Source organism: Mus caroli, unplaced genomic scaffold (genome assembly GCF_978045245.1).
Source record: "Mus caroli unplaced genomic scaffold, Mus_caroli_1 scaffold_12, whole genome shotgun sequence".
In the NCBI taxonomy this organism is placed as follows: Eukaryota; Metazoa; Chordata; class Mammalia; order Rodentia; family Muridae; genus Mus; species Mus caroli.
Window position 1 is genome coordinate 35,829,481 of NW_028227267.1, and position 22,533 is coordinate 35,852,013.

Below are 22,533 nucleotides of genomic sequence, written 5' to 3' on the forward strand. Positions count from 1 at the left end.
GTCACCATTTTCAGACAGACCAGAAGTGAGCATCAGATTCCATTATAGACAAGCCACCATGTGTTTTCTGGGAATCAAACTCAGGAATCCTGTAAGAGCAGTCAGTGCTCTTAGCCATTGAGCCATCTCTCTTGAAAACAGTAAATCTTTATATTTGTAGTTAATTAAAAAACATAAAAGGGACAGTGTAGTTCAGCCAGAACACATGTAGGGGCATCAGGTCTCTGCTCCTACTTAGTGACCTTATCCTTTGCTTTGTAGTTCATGGCCACATCATCCCCCTTTACTATGACTGCGAACTTGCAGGAAGAACAGTATAGAGCTAGGCACACCAACAAGTCAGCTAGTGGAAATTAGGTAAGCCTATCACAACATTGCTATGGACAACACGTTTGAAGAAGCTGTCTGTCCTAGCAAACATGACCTGATTGCCAGGTTTTTGTGTTAAATAAAAAGCAGCTACTTCACTCAGGGTGCAGGAGGGACAAACAGGTTTAGCATACTAGCACTGGTTGCCTCTTCAGGCCTGTTCCATTCATCTTCTATTTTCTTTCTCCTGCCAGATCATCTCCTTGGAGTTGTGGTTCTTTAAAGTTTCTTGTTTTCTCAGCATGTCCTTCAGGCCACCTTGGGTCTTTTGCCTTTTTCCTCCCAAAGTATTGGAATCATGGCAGGAGCAGTTGACCCAAATGGACTTTGCATTGGTGTACATGAGCTCTCTTGCTGATTTGCAGTGGTATGGATTGTTAAGAGATGGTGAGATGGCTCAGCTTGGAAAGTACTGAGAAGAGGGGTGGGTAATGAATGAGATCTCAGTGGAATAAGGGTAGCTTATGCCTGAAGACTTATATACTTGCATGAGCTGTCCTTAAATACCTTTCTGTAATCATGAATGTTCATGTGATAATAACAAAACCATACAACATGGGTTCTAGTTTAAAGTTTATTATAAAATCATCCTCTCTTGTGCCTTGAAGCTCCCTCCTCCTTCAAAAAAAAAAAAAAAGAAAAAGAAAAGAAAAATGTTGTCATTCTGTTGTCCCCAGAACATGTTAGATAAAAGGCACTAAGCAATAAGGTGTTGTTATGGGTTAACAAGCCGCTTATCAGAACTCAGATGGTGAAAGCAGAATCCGTTACTTCACCACCCCTCTATCTCTTCTGTCTTGGTCTATCTTCAGGCAGAAGTCCCACATGCATTGATAAGAAATTCGTTTTGTGGCAATCTTTCTGGAATCAGCCCACTGATACCAGTGAGACCAGAAGAGAGGTGATGTCACCTGTGGACTGAAGCTAGGATAAATCCTGGAAGGGCTCTCAGGGTGGGGTTGGCTTTTATTCTCATTTTATACTCTAGGACCACCAGGTTGGGCAGATAAGCAAGCAAGAGATTACAGAAGCATAGCTGACAGTCAGCAGGTTAAATTTAGCAGACCCTTGCCATTTCTCCAAGCCATTCTGTTTCAGGTAGCAGGTGAAGTCATGGTTGACCAACAGGCAGTACAAACAGTATCAGTAAATCAAGTATATAACTAAATAAACCAATAAGTCTATATCTAGTAATTGGTCTTTTCTAGCATATTCTACTCCAGTGGCAGCAGGGCCAAACCCTACTGTCTCAAGAATGAGAGGAGCGGGTAAGGTCTCCATCTTTGTCCCTCAACACTCTCAAGACAATGTTTCTGAGTGTCAAGGGTCTCCCAGTGATAGAACAGTGGATCCCAGGAGCAAGAAGCTGTCGCTGATTACCTCATGTTTGCACCAATAACCCTGGTGGTCCATCAACTCTTCTGTGGTAGCTGTGTGTCAGCTTTTCTCTTTCCACTGCTTATGTGTATGAAGCCAACTTTATATAATTCAACAGAATAATGATGTAGAACAGTACAGATAAAAATCAGATTTGGAATCAAGATGTCAGCCTCTAAAGAGATTTTGAAAATATAATCCAGCATCAATTTTTCTTATTTATCTTTTTGTTTGGAAAAGGATGTGTTTACTAGCCAGATCTGGTGACACATGTTCCTCCAGACCTGGCAGAGTTGTGTTCAGAGTGTTAGGCACCGCAGACAGCTCTGGGCGCTGTGGAAGGCCTCGTTCTGGAGTCTGTGGTCCACACAGAGTCCAGGGGTGTCAGGTTCTCAGGCTTGGACACTGCAGATGCCACTGGATGACCCTGAAGAGCTGAGACCAAAGAAGGGGTGACTGGAAGAGGGGAAGCTCAGGCAGACTCTGGTCTGGGGCCTGAAGGGAAATTTCCAGGAGGAGGGAGTGCTGGCTCAGTTCCCATGGGGAGGAGAGTGTCTGCCTAGCTTTGCTGGCTTCCTTAGTGGGCAGGTTGATGGTGGTGGTGGCTGGGAACCAGAGAGATCTCCTGGTGGGAGGTTCTGAGCAAGCACCTCCTTACAGGAATGTCTGCTCCATTGCTTCAGCTCAGCAGGTCTGATGAGAAAAGGCAGTTAATGGTTTTAAGGCATTTATTGTAGGAAGGCAGAGATAGGGAGAGAGCAGAGAAGCAGAGGTCCTGGCAACTTGAACTTTACTTGACCCTTACTCAAAATGGAAGTCTTAATATAAATTGATGCAGGTGTCTCTCTTATGTTGGGTTCCATCCCAGGCATAATGTATAAAAGTAAATATCATAAGGGGTTATACACAGATGCAGGAAGTGCTGCTGTGTGGTTGGTTCAGTTTTAAGCTTATGTGGGCACCTATACAAAGCATTTCTATTGACTTTTATCATGATTTCCAAGGGCACAGAACATAATAGAATATTTAATCAATTTGGCATGAGAAAATTTTCTAGTTACAACAGAAACAACACATGAGAAAGTTTCCTTATAATATTAGTAACAGCACAAAATAACAGGTTAGCCAGGAAACAGTTACCTAGGCCTGATATTTTCACTTAGGCCTTAACATTCCATCTTGGCCTTACTATTTTACCTAGGTCTTAACAATGTGAATCCTGCTACTAAGGAATATAGACATAAGGGTGAGGGTGGAGTGAGGTGGTGGACCAACCAGCAAAGGCCCTTGCTATTCATGTTTGGCAACCCGAATTTGATTCCTAGGACCTATGTAAAGATGGAAAAGAAGAATAGATTCCACAAAGATGACCTATGTCTTCCACATCCCCCCATAACACTAAACAGAAATTAAGAGGGATTGGAGAGAGGACTCAGTGGTTAAATTGTTAATCAATTTAACCACTCAGTGGTAAATTGTTAATCTGCTCTGAGCTCCCAGTGGGAGCATTCATAGCCCTGTAGTCCCTCAAGAGACCTGGACTCATGATTGAAAGACACACACATGCCGGCTGACTTTTGATATGCCTTACTAGCTCAGTGGTTGGGCACTTCCAAACCTCCCTGTGGCAAGCACACACTCCCTCTGGTATTCCAGAGTTAACACTTTCTATATCCCAACATCTCATCCTTTCTGTTGGGAATTGGTTTTAATGCTTTGTCTTAATTAGGTTCCCAAAATCACACAGGAAATTGTGTGTCCAAACACTGAGGGCCCCTGACCCCAGTTGTTTTCAGAAGGTAGTGCAGGATGTCTTTGAAGCAAGTCTTGAGGCTCCATAGCCTAGCCTCATGCCTGGTTCATTGTCTGCTTTCTGAGTGTGGATGTAATGTGACTAGCTCTTTTCCTACTAGTATGACTTCCATGTCTGCTGTCATAACTTTGACAGATGCTGGACTGTGTCCCAGTGTCTGCCTGGAGCTGTAAGTCAAAGTAACCCATTCTTATACAAGTTGGTTTTTCCATATTTTATCACAGCGTGATAAAAGGCAATGCTAATGATCTGAATTTGACCTGCACAATCCATATGGCAGAAGGCGGGAACCAACTGCTGTAAGTTGTCCATTGACCTCCACATACATGACCTCACACAGTGTGCTGTGGTATGTGTGCACCCACCAACACAATAAACGTAAACCATGATAATAAAGCAAAACAGCAAACAAAAACATGGATAATAAACAAAGGATCTCACAACCTCCCTTAAACCCCAAGAGCTACCGGCCAGATTCAGACCATTGCCTGTAATATCTGCTTCTAAGAGAGATTACAGTGTGGGAGAGCCTAAGCCACCCTAGCTACATAGAAGGAAGAGACCAAAGGGAGAAAATGCCAACACCTGTCTCAGAGATTAGCATGGCCATGTGGATAAACATGAGATGGAATGTCTCTGTCTCCATTTCCTATGGACTCTGCTAGGATCACTCCAGAAAGTTCAGATTAAAGATCAAACAGACCCACAACCCCCTTTTCTAGATGTTCGACCTGACTTTCCTGTGAGTCCAGCAGGTACAGTCACAGCCCTGTCTCCAGGACACACAGACCTTATCTCCTACCTCACCTCAGAATACTAACTCTATCCGTTTTCTTCAGTTCCAGAGACGAGGTGCCCAATGTTATGACAAGCTGTCGGTCCCCAAAGCTGAGTAGCTAAGGCTGGTTTCTGCTTCTGTTGCCAAAACTGTCTGGCCCTATTGTTGGAAGACGTTTTATAGCTCGAGTTCAGAGGTCAATGTTTGCTTGTCTTTTTCACACTGAAGTTGTTTTCTTTAAGGAGGTCAAGACATTCCTTCACTGGACTAAATTTCCTTTTTCATTTGTCATTAACATTCATCCTGGTCACATGCAGACACTTGTTATGTGGTAAGTGTACAGTGCCCGGTGTGGGTGCTTCTCCTTCTAACTTTATTCTATCCAAATTCTCCTGTCTTTTCACTAAATTTTATTTTAAGTGTATGGGTGTTTTGTTTTGTTTTGTTTTGTTTTGTTTTGTTTTGTTTTGTTTTGTTTTGTTTTTCTGTGAAATTCTCCACAACACAAATTGCTCTAAAATTTCCCCTGCTTCACTCGTTCTCCTTCTGCTTTATAAGAGCTGTTCCAACTGCCAGCATCCTCCCTCCTCCTGATTTTTCATAACAAGGGGTCATTTCACAAAGAAATCCTGGGAGGTGAGCTGCAAAGAATGAGCTTGGACAAGTGAGTGGCCCCTCAGCTTTGGGTTGGGGACACTGGTGCCCCCTCTGGAGGGAAATGTTGCCAGAGACAGGTAAAATTTCCCCAAAGTGACTGAAAGAGATCTGGGAACAACTATAGTTGAAAGATAGTTTGGTCTGCTGTAAAAACAACAACAACAACAACATACAAAGAGAGAGTGAGAGTGCCACATGTTTTTCTTCTGGCACACTGGGCAACATCTGATAAGATACAATTTGTTAAACACATGAAACTCAAGAAGAACGAAGACCAAAGTGTGGACACTGTGCCCCTTCTTAGAATTGGGAACAAAACACTCATGGAAGGAGTTACAGAGATAAAGTTTGGAGCTGTGATGAAAGGATGGACCATCTAAAGACTGCCATATCCAGGGATCCATCCCATAATCAGCTTCCAAACGCTGACACCATTGCATACACTAGCAAGATTTTGCTGAAAGGACACAGATATTGCTGTCTCTTGCAAGACAATGCCGGGGCCTAGCAAACACAGAAGTGGATGCTCACAGTCAGCTAGTGAGTGGATGGATCACAGGGCCCCCAATGGAGGAGCTAGAGAAAGTACCCAAGGAGCTAAAGGGAACTGCAACCCTATAGGTGGAACAACATTATGAACTAACCAGTAATCCAGAGCTCTTGATTCTAGCTGCATATGTATCAAAAGATGGCCTAGTATATCATCACTGGAAAGAGAGGCCCATAGGACTTGCAAACTTTATATGCCCCAGTATAGGGGAATGCCAGGGCCAAGGTGTGGGAGTGGGTGGGTAGGGGAGTAAGGGGGGAGTGTATTGGGGACTTTTTGGATAGCATTGGAAGTGTAAATGAGGAAAATACCTAATAAAAAAGATTAATTAAAAAAATTGTTATGTAGTCAAGGATGCTCCTGAACTGATTCTGACCTCCTCTCCCAAGTGCTGGGATTTCAAGCAATGGTGTGAGATGTCAGTAACTTCAGTTTCAAGGGATATGAGGCCTTCTTCTGTGTCTCCTGACACCATGAACCCACATCATGCATGGAAATACATGGTGCCAAAAAACCTGTCCAGTTGTGGGCTCTGCATCTTACTGTATATGAACTGGTCGGACTATTTCCTTATAATAACTACGTTTAGGACTCTTCTGTTAGGCTGGTCAGAATCCCCAAAGCATATTATTCATTAGTCCCCTGGATGCACTTGCCTTGGAGCTGAATGAAGGCCTGGGTTCCACAATTTATCTGTGAATATTTGCATTATTCCTTCCTACAAGTACAAAGTCCTCTTAAAAGGTAAACCTAAAACCTCCCAACCTTAGGATCTTATTTGACTTGATCCTGAATAAAAAAAACAAAAAAACAAAACAAAACAAAACAAAAAAAAAACATAATCTCCACCAACTGTTTAGACTGCATTGATTTCATAACATTCTGTCTGCCTGTGACTCTCTGGGTATTAAAGGCAAGTGCCACCATACTAGGCTAGGTCATTGTGTCTTGCAAGATTGAACTAGATCATCTGGGCCATTGTAAAGTGATCTTCTGGTACACATAACAGGAAAGTGGTACCATATTTCTGTCATGTCAGTGTCCAGGGAACAAGTTGGTACATGATTAATCTATGTGGGCTGAAAAGAGAAGGAGAATGTTCTTCAGAGGAATGAACTACAACAATGGCTGTTTCTTCTTGACCTTGAGCCAACTCCACTGTGTATATTCAGAAGAGAAAGCAATTGTCTCAGCAGCAAATTCACAAGACAGTGACTTTCATCACTCTCCTTATGCTGCCTAGACCACAGATCCAAAGACCTTCTAGTAGTGGGAACACCTTCTAGCCTGGATAATTGTCAGACACTCTGTACTAGGCCTCTGCCTGCACCTCACATTCCACTGTCTACTCCCAGGTCAATTTAATCATTTCAAAGCCTACTGTTGTAAGCCTGGGCATGTGCTTCCATCTTTGGGTCCTTTGTACTTTGCTACTGGTGTCTGCTTAAACCTAAGAGTGCTAGCACTGTAAATCATTTCACTCTGTTTCACTGATAAAACCTAAGAGTGCTAGCACTGTAAATCATTTCACTCTGTTTCACTGATAACTGCTACTTTGTCAGAGGAAGATATTAGCATATGGCAGTACAGGCGACCCGGAGCAGTTGTGCATCATCCAGGCAAATCATCCTCACTAAACCTGACTCTGACATCTAGTGAGGCTTCAACAGGCCACAGGGATTAGTGCAAATTTCATCACAGTTTTTTTTTTTTTTTTTTGGTCTCTTTGAGATAATCAGAGGTAGACAATAAAACAAAACTATAGCAACAAAGAAATAGCAATGAAATAACAGCATCTACTACAGTTGGCCATGCATGTATAGAAAACCATTTAGAGCAGTTTGGAACACATGATGTTCACACCTCAGTTACAAGTTCCCTATTTCCATAATCCCTAACCAGTGTTTCAGGTGTTGGTCTGATGCTGGCCTCCTTGGTTTCTCTAACTTCTGGGCAACAAAAGTGAAAATAAAAAAGTACTGAATCTCTTAAATGGAGCACAGAGTCATATAATTACATGAGTGTATCAGATGGAGAGTTCTCAGTGTAAGTGAGCAGTGGGAAACTTGAGCTGCTAAGACCTGGCACCCCCACCTACATGAAAGTCAGAGGACAATTTATGGAGTTTTTTTCTCTCCTATGATGTGGGTTAGAGGGAAGGAACTCAGGTCTCTATGCTTGGTCCCATTACCTTTATCCACTGAGCCATCTAGTCAGCCAGTTACCACAGACACAGAATTTAATAATCTATGTATTCGTATTTATATTCTGGGTTATACACCCCACTATGAAAACTTTCCCTAGGGCAATAAATGGAGTCTGGGAGGGATCTATGAAGAGAGTGGCAGACTTTAAAAGCTTCCATGGAGCCTCACAGTTTTGTTTTGTTTTGTTTTGTTTTGTTTTGTTTTGTTTTGTTTTGTTTTGTCTCCAACAAGTCTGGATGAGATGGGGTAATTTTTCCTTCTCTTTGACCTCCCTGTGCTATGATTGAACCTAATAATGTCCATGCTCCCTGAGTTACATTCCAGGCCTGTAACTTCATTCATCTGCTACAACAGCTACAAGGCAAGTGGCAATTTGAGACTCCATAGTCAGTTTGGCTGCTATAAGACTGGTCCTTGAGAATGGCTGAGAGAATAATTTCAAGCCTAGGAATATCTATCTGAAAGAGAAAAGTAAGTGTCTCAGTCCACTCTGCAAACTCGGGATAGTTTAGTCATTTAAAGACTGATGTCAAGCTGTTATCTACCTGCACAAATAGCATTACTAGATATCAGGTTAAGCTACCCAACAGGTAACATTTACCAAAACAGCCAAGCACTACACTGAAGTAAATAAGGCTCAGGATCCACCAGAGAATTGAAAGATGGATAAGAAGAGCCATATCACTTGATAATGATTGGTTTCCTGTGTGTTTACAGGTGTCCCTTTCTGTGTCAGAGTTAGCTTAGAGAAGGTGACCAAAGACAGTGAGCAACTTAACCCATCCCTCAATCCTCAGGCTTCTGCTTAAAAGCCCTGGTTTGACAGTACCAGTTTTGGGATCCAGGGGATTAATTCCTTCACACATTAAGTCTCTGACTCACAGTTAGTCTCAGAAATGAGATCTGTTCCAGGAGACCTTCACAAGCATGAAGCATCCACTGGAAGAAGTACTTCCTCAATAAACTCTAAGATCTAGTGTGGTTAAGATCAATATCAACCATCGCTCTCCCTTCCTAGCCTTGCACAGACATGCTCTCCACCATAGGCATGTGACCTCGATTTCAAGATCCATCCATGCAGGAGAGTGTGAGGTTTCATCCCATCACCAGTTAGCTGGCCTTAAATGGTTATTCCTTCCTCTACTTCTACCCATTGAGGAAATTCTCAATTCTGCATTTCATCAATTAGGCATTTCATGCCTAGTCTGCCTGGTTATATGACATGAGAGGTAACAGATCTGCTCCAACTTTGTCAATTCTATGACCTTATCTTGAACCCACAAGAGCTCTGGATGGGTGCCAGGTAACCTAGGAAAATTAGCATTCCATCTTCAAGCACCTGAACCTATAGGTCTCCATAAACTTCTATCTTTGATTGTGGATGATCTTGTTCAATTAAAAACCACACAATCTGGAAGGACAAAGAAGAAATGTAGGGTAGGGACAGGAAAGAAGGCTCTTCCATTAAGAGCATTTGTCTATCCACCAGAGGATCCAGAGGGCAGCTAACAATCCTATTAATGCATTTCTGGGTTGAACACCATGCCCTCTTCTGGCTTCTGGAGGAATTGCATGCATTTGGTGCACAGATGTGGTTGTGGTGGGATTTCTAGAGTCCCCTCTGGGTGCCAGTGGGGGCCTGCTCCATGTGCCTGGCTAGCTTGCTTTTTGCAGGTTTTGCTGGTACCAGGTGCGGGTTGCAGCAGGCAAAACATACATATAATTTTATAAAAATAGTAATGCTCCAAATTCAAACAAATAAACGAAACCCAAAAAGGCTCCAAATGTGTAGTCACACTTATATTACCTAAAAGGAAAGTCATGTCTCAACATGTCTGGGAAACCTCATCATGGGTAGTTGGGAAGTCTTTTTCTGGAAAGTCGGTATTTCTGCTTTACAGTTATCACCAGTGCTGTATTTCCAGGAAATGAGAGGCAGATAGCTCTGGGTTTCCTGATTTCTTATGAACTCCAAGTGAATATTCATTTCCTAAGAAACTTTAGAGCAATACAGTTGTGACTCTTAGAAGTCTCTACACAAGGGCCGCCCCTTCTAACACCCGGAGACCTAAGTTTACTGCCCCTGACCCCCACCATCTTAAGGGCGGTTGCTTTTGCAAGGGTTGAAAACTTAAGAGCCAGTCCCAGTTAGCTAGAAAAGTCCTGAAGTTACTTTTTCAGGACAGGATGAGTGAAAGTGTGATGGACCTGCCTTTCCTACACCCTTGGGATCTTAGTGTTTGTGCGCGGGTGGAGGTGGGTGGCACGACACTTCTCCCCTTCCAGGGCCCCTCACTCTCCCTCCTCTAGTCGCCCCAGCCCTCCCTAACAGATGGTCTGTCCTCCCTGAGTATCCACCAGTTAGGTCTCTGAGTTGGAGGAGAATTTCATCTCCCACTAAGCTTGCCATACCCCAAGGAACATTTGTGAGAGCTAGTCCCTTTCAAATGTCTCACTGTCGAAAAACTGAAAGTAGAAAGAAAGGAAACAATCTCCATGCAGATGTCTAACCACCCCCACTGGCATACTGGCAGCATGGGGTTACAGGGTCCTAGGAGCCCCAACCCCGTTCTGTGGCCCCACACAGGTGACCCCCGGTGCTTTCACACCAGCTTCCGAATTACCCCAGGTCGACCCCGCACGATTAGGACCCCGGAGTCAGGGAGGGCAGCGGAGAACAATGATATAGGTATAAATATTGAGCCAAAGGGCAGCTAACAATCCTATTAATGCATTTCTGGGTTGAACACCATGCCCTCTTCTGGCTTCTGGAGGAATTGCATGCATTGGTGCACAGATGTGGTTGTGGTGGGATTTCTAGAGTCCCCTCTGGGTGCCCGAGGTGGTCTGCTCCATGTGCCTGGCTAGCTTGCTTTTTGCCAGTTTTGCTGGTACCAGGTGCGGGTTGCAGCAGGCAAAACATATATATAATTAAAAAAAAATAGTAATGCCCTTCCAGGGCCCCTCACTCTCCCTCCTCTAGTCGCCCCAGCCCTCCCTAACAGATGGCCATGACATTGAAGCGCGGGGCTCCTCCCCCGCGCCCCAGGCACACTCTGGGCTGCTCCGCACGCCCCCTCTCTTTCTGCTGCTTCACGCCCAGCTCTCATCCCGAGAGGCCCCAGCAACCTTTTCCTCGCTAAGACTGCATGAGCCCTGCTGGGGAAGAAAAGTAACTTGGTTTTTCTCCGAGAAACCCGGCCGGATTAGGCAGCCAGGGCGAGTAGAGGAGAGGAGGCGGGGAGCTGGTGGAACCCTGTGGAAGTCTCCTGGGCAGTCTAATCGCACTTTCTTCTTGTCCTCCTGTCTCCTCCTCCTAGGTGCAAAGATTGTGGGCGGACTATGCAATCACTGAGGAGGGGGAAGAGGAGGGATCAGAGCTCTCCTGCAGTGATGGTGCAGCGCGGCGCGGCGAGGCGAGCCTGGCGACTTGGCTAGGTGGAGTATCACAGCTGCTGTGCTTGAGGTCCTTCGTTCTAGCCTGGCGGCTGCGAGTTCAACTCCGTGCCTCCCCGAGGCCTGTAAGGCAGCGAGTGTGCACCCGGTTCCACTGTGTCACGCCGGCAGCCTGCAGCCAGCATGGAGAAGGACAGCCTGAGTCGCTCTGATCAGCAGTTTGAGTACATGATGGAGATCAGCGAAGGCGCCTAAGTGAAGGTGTTCAAGGCCTGCGACTTGAAGAAAGGCTTCCTCTTCGTGAATCTGAAACTCTTGTGAGTGCAGACCAGTGAGGAGGGCATGCCGCTCTCCACCATCCGCAAGGTGGCGGTGCTGAGGCACCAGGAGAATTCCAGCACCCTAATGTGGTCAGGTGAGCTGGGAGCCCTGGCCATGGAGTCCAGGAAGGTGCTGGGCAAAGTGTTGCTGGTGGCCCAACTAAAGTTAAGAGTTGAGTTTCCCCAGATAAAACTGGTGACCCTGTTAGACAGCGCAGAAAAAGAGACCTGCAGTGGCTTCCAGGCAGCCAAGCTATTCTGAAGAGCAGGCTCTGCCTGCCCCAAGGGGTCCAGGGGCATTGGGTGTCTTTTAGGGACAAAACCAGACAACCCCAGAAATGTCCCTCCAGCCCTTACTTAACTTTACCCATCCGTGGGGGGATTTTTGAGACAGAGTGAGATAGTTATCCAGCTTGCAGATAATTAGAAGGAAACTTCAAGGGTAGAGCATAATGTAAATAAAGTTTAAGAAAATGCAGAAATGTGCAAGAATGTGTTTGCCAATCACACCCACAGTGGTGACTTTTTTATATAGTTGTAAATTGGCTTCTGATAGTCTTAGAAGTTCAGAAGTTTAGAGTCTGACACCTGGTGTTAAACACTGTTTGAAAAATGTCTCTCAAGGCTGGGTACTAGGAACATTGAACCAGGAAGATCCAGAGTTCAAGACCCTCCTGAGCTACAAAAGACCCTGTCTGAGAAAAGAAAGGGAGGGGGAGTAGGTAGTAGGGTGGAGGGCGATTGCATCTCAAAAGGTTTTCTGATTGTATCATTTAGTATCTGTGGACTGGTATGATCTGACTTAGAATGCCTCTCTCATTGGTTAGATGTGAGTCTGTGCTTAGATTCTAAAGCCTCTGTTTTCCCTGGAAGAGTTGTGCAGGTGGGTGGGGGAGGCATTCCTAACCCACTCTCCTGTGATTGAAGAGAATGGTGTTTTCTTGAAGATGCTGGGATTTCCCCATTGTGCCTTTTCTCATTCTCTTTTTTAAACACATGCATAGCTGGAAGTTAAAAGGGAATGCACAGACTTTTCTACAAATTAGGTGATGAGTTAACATTCTCAGGTTTTCTTTTTAGAGGGATGATCTTGGCGTCTTCATCCTGTCTTCTCATTCCTGTAGGGATTCCTTAAAACAAATATGTGCCTACTGTATGCCCTGGTGCATCCCAGGCTTGATGAGCCAATAGATCCTACACACAGATTTGCTCTACTTTTACGGTTCGTAATCTTGAATTCTGGAGCCTTTGTCAGAATAAATCTGTATGGCCAGAGTGTTCCCATTCCACAGGAAGTTCTGTTTGTCATCCTTATAGACTGTCCGAAACTATCTTTGGAGAAAGTTTCCGTGGACATTGTGTGCTTCCTGAGATTCGTGTTTACTCCTTCAGGTTAGTCCAGCCTTGAGTAGACTTTGAAGATACAGAAAGAACCAGAGGCTGATGAACACCTCTTCCAAATGACTAACTTGTCCAGTCACTGGTTTTTAAGCTTTTCCCATGTTATTTTATTTCGGGATTATCAAATTGACTCCTTTTCTATGTTTTCTGGAGATCATCTGGAGATTTTGAAATGATGATTCCACTCAATCTTATATAAAAGCACTAAGATTAGTGGTCCTGAAACTACTTAAGCAGTTACTCAACATCCTGTAGGAAGACAAAACACAAAATTAAGTACATATAATAGGGGACAATTTACTCCAAAGGAGAGAGAGCAGGGTTTGTAGAGAAGAGCAAATAATGATTAATGCTCATAAACCAGTGGAACTCTGCAGCCTGGATATGGGACAACAATGTATGGTTCCGTGCCATTCCTGACAGACAAGGTCAGAATTCATCCTCATCCTTAGGGAATAAGCCACCTCCAGATGAAAATTAAAATTATTTCCTTCAACTACCCTCCCCAACACACAAAGAAACCTGTCTTGATTTATACAAGGACACACAGGTTAGGAAGATTAGCCAAGACCTTCTCAAGTCTCATAATCTCTAGATAATTTAGAAGTTCAGTTTATTTATTATTTTTAAAATATTTTTATTTAAATATTTTCTTTATTTACATTTAAATGTTATTCCATTTCCTGGTTACCTCTCTGAAAACCCCTAATCCCCTACCATCTCCCCCAGCTCACTAGCCCACCTACTCCAGCTCCCTGGTCCTGGCATTCCTGAGCACAGGGGCATGGAGCCTTTACAGGACTAAGGGCCTCTCCTCCCATTGATGACCAACAAAGCCATCCTCTGCTAAATATGCAGCTAGAGAAATGGTTCCCTCCATGTGTACTCTTGGGCTAGTGCTTTAGTCCCTAAGATCACTGGGGGTACTGGTTGGTTCATATTGTTCCTCCTATGGGGCTGCAAAACCCTTCAGTACCTTGGGTCCTTTCTGTATCTCCACTACTGCAGTCCCTGTGATCAGTCCAATGGTTGGCTGAGAGCATCCTCCTCAGTATTTGACAGGCACTGACAGAGTCTCTCAGGAGGTAGCTATACCAGGCTCTGGTCAGCAAGCTCTTGTTGGTATCCACAAGAGCACCTGGGTGTAGTGACACTATAGGGAATGGTTAGACAGACAGGACAGTCTCTTAATGACCTTTCATTCAGTCTCTGCTCCACACTTTGTCGCTCTGTCTCCACCCATGGGTATCTTGTTCCCCCTTCTAAGAAGAACCAACATATCCACATTTTGGTCTTCCTTCTTTTGAGCTTCATGTGGTCTGTTAATTGTATCTTGGGTATTCCAAGCTTCAGGGCTAGTATCCACTTATAAGTGAGTGCATACCATGTGTGTTCTTTTCTGATTGAGTTACCTCACTCAAGATGATATTTTCTAGTTCTATTCATTTGCCTAAGAATTTCATAAATTCATTGTTTTTAATAGCTGAATAGTACTCCATTGTGTAATTACATCACATTTTCTGCATCTATTCCTCTGTTGAGGGACATTTGGGTTCTTTCTAGCTACTGGTTATTATAATAAGCCTGCTATGAAAATAGTGGAGCATGTGTCATCATTACATGTGGGAGCATCTTCTCGGTATATGCCCAGGAGTGTTATTGCTGGGTCCTCAGGTAGTACTATATCCAGTTTTCTGAGGAACCACCAAAATGATTTCCAGAGTGGTTTTCAAGCATCAGTGGACTCAGTTCCCAAATAAAAGGACATAGTCTAAAAGACTGGAAAAGTAAACAGCACCCGGGATTTTGCTGCATACAGGATATGCACCTCACTGACAAAGACAGATACTACCTTAGAATTAAAAGCTGAAAAACAATTTCCCAGACTAATGTTCCCAAGAAATAAGATGAAGTAGGCATTCTAATATCAAATAAATCGACTTCCAGCCTAAAGTTTTCAAAAAAGACAAGGAAAGACACTTCATATTCATCAAAGGAAATATCTACCGAGATAAACTTTCAATTCTGAACATCTATGCTCCAATTGCAAGGGCAACCAAAACCAGAAAAGAACTTTTACTAAAGTTCAAAGCACACATTGTAACTCCCACAACACTGCAGGGAGACTTCAAGTACCCCACTCTCATCAATGGTCAGATCATGGATACAGAATCTAAACAGAGACAAAATGAACCTAACAGAAGTTATGAACTAAATTGATTTAACAGATATATATATATATAGAACATTTCATCCTAAATCAAAAGAATATACCTTCTTCTCAGCACCTCATGGCAACTTCTACAAAATTGACCATATAATCATTCACAAAACAGGCCACAACAGATACAAAATATTGAAATAATCTGATGCAACCTATCATATCACCACGGACTAAGGCTGGTCTTCAATAACAACAAAAACAACAGAAAGCCCACATACACATTGAAGCTAAACAATGCTTTCCTCAATTATAACTTGGCCAAGGAAGAAATGAAGAAAGAAATGAAAGACTTTTTAGAATTTAGTGAAAACAAAGTTACAACACACCCAAACTTATGGGGCAAAATAAAAACCATGTTAAGTGGAAAACTCATAGCTCTGAATACCTCCTAAAAGAAACTGGAGAGAGTATATACTAGCAGCTTGACAGAACATCTGAAAATTCTAGAGCAAACAGAAGCAAATATACCCAAGAGGAGTAGATGGAAGGAAATAATCAAACTCAGGGCTGAAATCAACCAAAGAAACAAAGAAACAAACAAACAACAACAACAACAAAACTATACAATGAGCCAACATAACAAGGAGCTGATTCTTAGACAAAATCAACAAGATAGAAAATCCCTTATCCAGACTAACCTGATGGCACAGACACAGTATCCAAATTAACAAAATCAGAAATGAAAAAGGAGACATAATGACAGAAACCAAGTTAATTAAAAAAAATCATCAAATCCTACTACAAAAATCTACTCAACAAAACTGGAAAATCTGTATGAAATGGACAATTATCTTAACAGATACCTGGTACCAAAATTAAATCAGGATCAGATAAACCATGTGAACTGTCCTATAACCCCTAAAGAAATAGAAGCAATGGGTAAAATCTCCCAGCTAACAAAAGTTCGAGACCAGATGGGTTTAGTGCAGAATTCTTTCAAACCTTCAAAGAAGAACTAATACCTATTCCCTTCAAACTATTCCACAAAATAGAAACAAAAGGAATAATACCCAATGTGCTCTATGGAACCACAGTTACACTGATACCAAAACCACACAAAGACCCAACAAAGAAAGAACTTCTGAATTTCATTTATGGATACCAGTGCAAAATTACGCATTTCACTTCTCAAAAACCAAATCCAAGAACAAATCAGGAAGATCATTCGTCATTATCAAGTGGACTTCATCCCATGGATGCAGGGATGGTTCCATATACAAAAATCCATCTGCATAATCCACTATCTAAAAAAATCTCAAAGAAAACCACTACATGATCATTTCATTATATGATGAAAAACCATTTGACAAACTTCAACATCTATTTATGATAAAGTCTAGGGAAGATCAGGAATTCATGGCCCATACCTAAACATAGTAAAATCAATATACAACAAACCTGTAGCCAACATCAAAGAAGGGAGAGAAACTGGAAGCAATCCCACTAAAATGAGGGAGTAGACAAGGCTGCCTTCTCAGTCCCTACCTATTCAATATTGTACTCAGTGTCCTAGCCAGAGCAATTAGACAACATAAGGAGGACAAAGGGATACAAATTGGAAAGGAAGAAGTTAAAATACCACTATTTGCAGATGATAGGATCATATTCTGAACTGACCACAAGTTCCACCAAAGATTTCCTTCTTTTATCTTTCTTCTATTTTTAAAATTTTTTTCCTTTATATATTTTAAACTCCAGAATTTTGTTTGTTTGTTTTTTGTTTTTGTTTTGTTTTGCTTTGCTTTGTTTTGTTTTGTTTCAGGACAGGGTTTCTTGGTGTAGCCCTGGCTGTCCTGGAACTCACTTTATAGACCAGGCTGTCCTGGAACTCAGATATCTATCTGCCTCTGCCTCCCAAGTGCTGGGATTAAAAGTGTGCTTCACCATGCCAGGCTAAACTCCAGATTTTATTCCTCTCCTGGTCCACCCCCATACCATATCCCATACCACCACCCCCAAACCCCTGTGTCCACAGGATGTTCCCACCACCAGGCCAACCCCCACCAGACCTTCAAACTCTCTAGGGCCTCCATTCTCTTGAGGCTTATGTGCATTTTCTCTGACTGAATCCAGCCTGGCAGTCTTCTGCTGTATATATTTTGGGGGCCTCATAACAGATGTTGTATGCAGCCTGGTTGGTATTGCAGTGTCTGAGAAATCTCCAGTGTCCAGGATTACTGAGTGTTCTTGTCCTCCAACAAGGTTGCCCCCCCCTCAGCTTCTTTCAGCTTTCCAACAACTGGGGTTAGCAGGTTTCCATAATTCAACCACAGGGGTCAGCACACAACCAATGGTTAGAAGCACTGACCACCAGAGAACTGCTAAACCTGATATACAATTTCAGCAAAGTGACTTGATATGAATTATATCAAACAAATCAGTATCCTTTTTTTACTCAAAAAATAAACAGGCTGAGAAAGAAATTAGGGAAACCACATCCTTCTCAATAATCACAAATAAAAGAAAATAACTTTTTTTAAATTTTTAATATTTTTATTACATATTTTCCTCAATTACATTTCCAATGCTATCCCAAAAGTCCCCCATAGCGCCCCCCCCACTTCCCTACCCACCCATTCCCATTCTTTTGGCCCTGGCATTCCCCTATATGGGGCATATAAAGTTTGCAAGTCCAATGGGCCTCTCTTTCCATTGATGGCCGACTAGGTCATCTTTCGATACATATGCAGCTAGAGACAAGAGCTCCGGGATTCTGGTTAGTACATCATGTTGTTCCAACAATAGGGTTGCAGATCCCTTTAGCTCCTTGGGTACTTTCTCTAGCTTCTCCATTGGGAGCCCTGTGATATATCCAATAGCTGACTGTGAACATCCACTCCTGTGTTTGCTAGGCCCTGGCATCATCTCACAAGAGACAGCTATATTTGGGTCCTTTCAGCAAAATCTTGCTAGTGTATGCAATGGTGTCAGCGTTTAGAAGCTGATTATGGGATGGATCCCTGGATACGGCAGTCTCTAAATTGTCCATCCTTTCATCACAGCTACGAACTTTGTCTCTGTAACTCCTTCCCTGGGTGTTTTGTTCCCAATTCTAGGAAGGGGCACAGTGTCCACACTTTGGTCTTCATTCTTCTTGAGTTTCATGCGTTTAGCAAATTGTATCTTATATCTTGGGTATCCTAAGTTTGGGGCTAATATCCACTTATCAGTGAATACATATTGTGTGAGTTCTTTAGTGATTGTGTTACTTCACTCAAGATGATGCCCTCCAGGTCCATCCATTTGGCCAGGAATTTCATAAATTCATTCTTTTTAATAGCTGAGTAGTACTCCATTGTGTATATGTACCATAATTTCTGTATCCATTCCTCTGTTGAGGGACATCTGGGTTCTTTCCAGCTTCTGGCTATTATAAATAGGGCTGCTATGAACATAGTGGAGCATGTGTCCTTTTTACCGGTTGGGACATCTTCTGGATATATGCCCAGGAGAGGTATTGCTGGATCCTCCGGTAGTACTATGTCCAATTTTCTGAGGAACCGCCAGACTGATTTCCAGAGTGGTTGTACAAGCTTGCAATCCCACCAACAATGGAGGAGTGTTCCTCTTTCTCCACATCCTTGCCAGCATCTGCTGTCACCTGAATTTTTGATCTTAGCCATTCTGACTAGTGTGAGGTGGAATCTCAGGGTTGTTTTGATTTGCATTTCCCTGATGATTAAGGATGTTGAACATTTTTTCAGGTGCTTCTCTGCCATTCGGTATTCCTCAGGTGAGAATTCTTTGTTCAGTTCTGAGCCCAATTTTTAATGGGGTTATTTGACTTTCTGGAGTCCACCTTCTTGAGTTCTTTATATATATTGGATATTAGTCCCTTATCTGATTTAGGATAGGTGAAGATCCTTTCCCAATCTGTTGGTGGTTTTTTTGTCTTATTGATGGTGTCTTTAGCCTTGCAGAAGCTTTGCAGTTTCATGAGGTCCCACTTGTCAATTCTCGATCTTACAGCACAAGCCATTACTGTTCTATTCAAGAATTTTTCCCCTGTGCCCATATCTTCAAGGCTTTTCCCCACTTTCTCCAAAGACAAAAACCACATGGTCATCTCATTAGATGCGGAAAAGCATTTGACAAGATCCAACACCCATTCATGATAAAAGTCTTGGAAAGATCAGGAATTCAAGGCCCATACCTAAACATGATAAAAGCAATCTACAGCAAACCAGTAGCCAACATCAAAGTAAATGGTGAGAAGCTTGAAGCAATCCCTCTAAAATCAGGGACTAGACAAGGCTGTCCACTTTCTCCATACCTATTCAACATTGTACTTGAAGTCCTAGCCAGAGCAATTCGACAACAAAAGGAGATCAAAGGGATACAAATTGGAAAAGATGAAGTCAAAATATCACTTTTTGCAGATGATATGATAGTATATATAAGTGACCCTAAAAATTCCACCAGAGAACTCCTAAACCTGATAAACAGCTTCGGTGAAGTAGCTGGATATAAAATTAACTCAAACAAGTCAATGGCCTTTCTCTACACAAAGAATAAACAGGCTGAGAAAGAAATTAGGGAAACAACACCCTTCTCAATAGTCACAAATAATATAAAATATCTTGGTGTGACTCTAACTAAAGAAGTGAAAGATCTGTATAATAAAAACTTCAAGTCTCTGAAGAAAGAAATTATAGAAGATCTCAGAAGATGGAAAGATCTCCCATGCTCATGGATTGGCAGGATCAACATTGTAAAAATGGCTATCTTGCCAAAAGCAATCTACAGATTCAATGCAATCCCCATCAAAATTCCAACTCAATTCTTCAACGAATTAGAAAGTGCAATCTGCAAATTCATCTGGAGTAACAAGAAACCTAGGATAGCAAAAACTCTTCTCAAGGATAAAAGAACCTCTGGTGGAATCATGATGCCTGACCTAAAGCTTTCCTACAGAGCAATTGTGATAAAAAGGACATGGTACTGGTATAGTGACAGACAAATAGACCAATGGAATAGAATTGAAGACCCAGAAATGAACCCACACACCTATGGTCACTTGATCTTCGACAAGGGCGCTAAAAACATTCAGTGGAAGAAAGACAGCATTTTCAACAAATGGTGCTGGCACAACTGGTTGTTAACATGTAGAAGAATGCGAATTGATCCATTCCTATCTCCTTGTACTAAGGTCAAGTCTAAGTGGATCAAGGAACTTCACATAAAACCAGAGACACTGAAACTTATAGAGGAAAAGAAAATACCTTGAAGGAGACTCTAACCAGGAAAGTGAAATATCTGTATGACACGATCTTCAAGTCTCTGAAGAAAGAAATCAAAGAACATCTCAGAAGATAGAAAGATCTCCCCTTCTCATGGATTGGCAGGATTGATATAGTGAAAATGGCCATCATGCATCTGCAGACTCAATTCAATCCCCATCAAATTTCCAAATCAATTGTTCTTATACTTAGAAAAGCAATTTGCAAATTCATTTAGAATAACAAAAAAAAAAATATGTCATAGAAGAGTGAACAAAAGTGTCACAGGAGGAAATGTGGAGACAAGCTGTGGAACTGAGACTGAAGGAAAGGCCATCCTGAGAATTCCCACCTGGGGATCCATCCCATATACAGACACCAAACTCAGACACTGTCAAAGATGCGAAGAAGTGTTTGATGACAGGAGCCTGCTACAGCTGTCTCCTCAGAGGCTCTGCCTGAGACTGATGAATACAGAGAAGGATGCTTGCAGCAACCCTTTGGAATGAGCATAGGGTCCCCAATTGAGGAGTTAGAGAAAGGACTGAAGGGGCTAAATGGGTTTGCAACAATTGGAAGAACAACAATGTCAACCAACCAGATACTCCAGAGCTCACAGGAACTAAACCACCAATCAAAGAGTACATATGGAGCAACCCAAGGCTCTAGTTACATATGCATCAGACAATGGCCTTGCCAGACATTAATGGGAAGAGAGGCCCTTGTTCCTTTGAAGGCTCAATGCCCCAGTGTAGGGGAATGCCTGGGCAAGTAGACAGCAGTGTTTGTGTGAGTGGGGAACTCTCTCATAGATGCAGATGGAGGGGGCATGAGATAAAAGGTTTTGAACTAGAAACCAGGAAACAGGATAAATTTTGAAGTGTAAGATTAAAATATTTTAAAATAGAAAAACAAAATGAATTGAAGACCCAGAAATTTAACCACACATATCGACACATGATCTTTGACAGAGAAGCCAAAAATATACAATGGAAAAAAGAAAGCATCTTCAATCAATGGTGCTGGTCCTACTGTCAGTAAGTAAGTATGTATAAAAATGAAACTAGATCCATATTTGTCACCAGGAATAAAACTCAAGGCCAGGTGGATCAAAGACTTCAACATAAAACCAGATTCACTGAATCTAATTGAAGAGAAATTGAGAAAGAGCTTCAAACTCACAGGAATTGGAGCAAATTTTCTAAATACGCTCCGATGGCTCAGGTTCTAACATCAAAAATTGATAAATGGGACCTCATGAGACTGAAAAACTTATGTAAGGCAAAGGGCATAGCCAGTAGGACAAATTGATAGCCTACATATTAGGAAAAATTTTCACTAACCTTACATTCCAAAATATCTAAAGAACTCAAGTAGCTAAACACCAAGAAGAATAGAACCCACTCTAAAAATGTTGTAAAGAACTATAGAAAAAAATTCACAACAAGGATCCTTGAATGGCCGAGAAGCACTTAAAGAAATGTGGAAAATCCTTAGTCTTCAGGGAAATGAAAACCAAGGCGACTGAGATTCGTATAAGGCAGTATAATTTCCAAATAAGAATGGCCAAGATCAAAAACTGGTAAAAGCACATGTTGGTGAGAATGTGAGAAAAGAGAAACAAAACTTCATTTCTAGTGGGAGTGCAAAGTGCTTTGAGAGCTATGGAAATCAATCTGGAGGTTCTCATCAATCTTCCATTTGCCTGCCACTCCTCCAAGTACTATGATCCCTGCAAGGGCCCTGATCCCCAGACAGCCCCAGACTAGAGACCACAGTATACCCATCAGTCCAAAAGAGAGGCAGGTCAAATCCAGGGACCAGCCAAATGCCACAAGAATCAAAGGACTTCTGAAAACCCTGACACTAAGTGTGTCCCATGTACATCACAGAGGAGGAAATGTACCTCATGGTTGCTTATATGTCTGTGGTACCAGAAAACCATCAGTAGGAAGAGTGTAAATCCCCTCTGAGGGAGGAGAGGAGACCCAAAAGGTATAAACTCTTTCGATTTTTGTCATGGATCCCAGATCAGTGCCTGTGGATTTCATGTGATATGTTTTCTCTGGTTATTTCCAGATATAGGGGTTGATGAGTGGTACCCTGTCAGGATCCTGCACTAGAGAAATAATCATAACCTTCACTTCAATTCTAGGCAGGTTCCCCATAAGGCATCCACATGATTTTCTAGGTTGTTCACATCTCTCTTCAACAAAGATTCA

The 22,533-nt window shown here is 42.4% G+C and overlaps 1 long non-coding RNA gene across 1 annotated transcript in view; it reads left to right on the forward strand.

Annotated features, from left to right (window-relative positions):
• The first annotated feature begins 10,862 nt into the window (after window positions 1-10,862).
• LOC147001723 (uncharacterized) overlaps window positions 10,863-22,533 on the forward strand; it is a 227,414-nt gene continuing 215,743 nt past the window's right edge. Inside the window, exon 1 of the long non-coding RNA XR_015044618.1 lies at window positions 10,863-11,562. This is a non-coding gene — a long non-coding RNA (uncharacterized LOC147001723). The remainder of the gene's footprint in view (window positions 11,563-22,533) is intronic.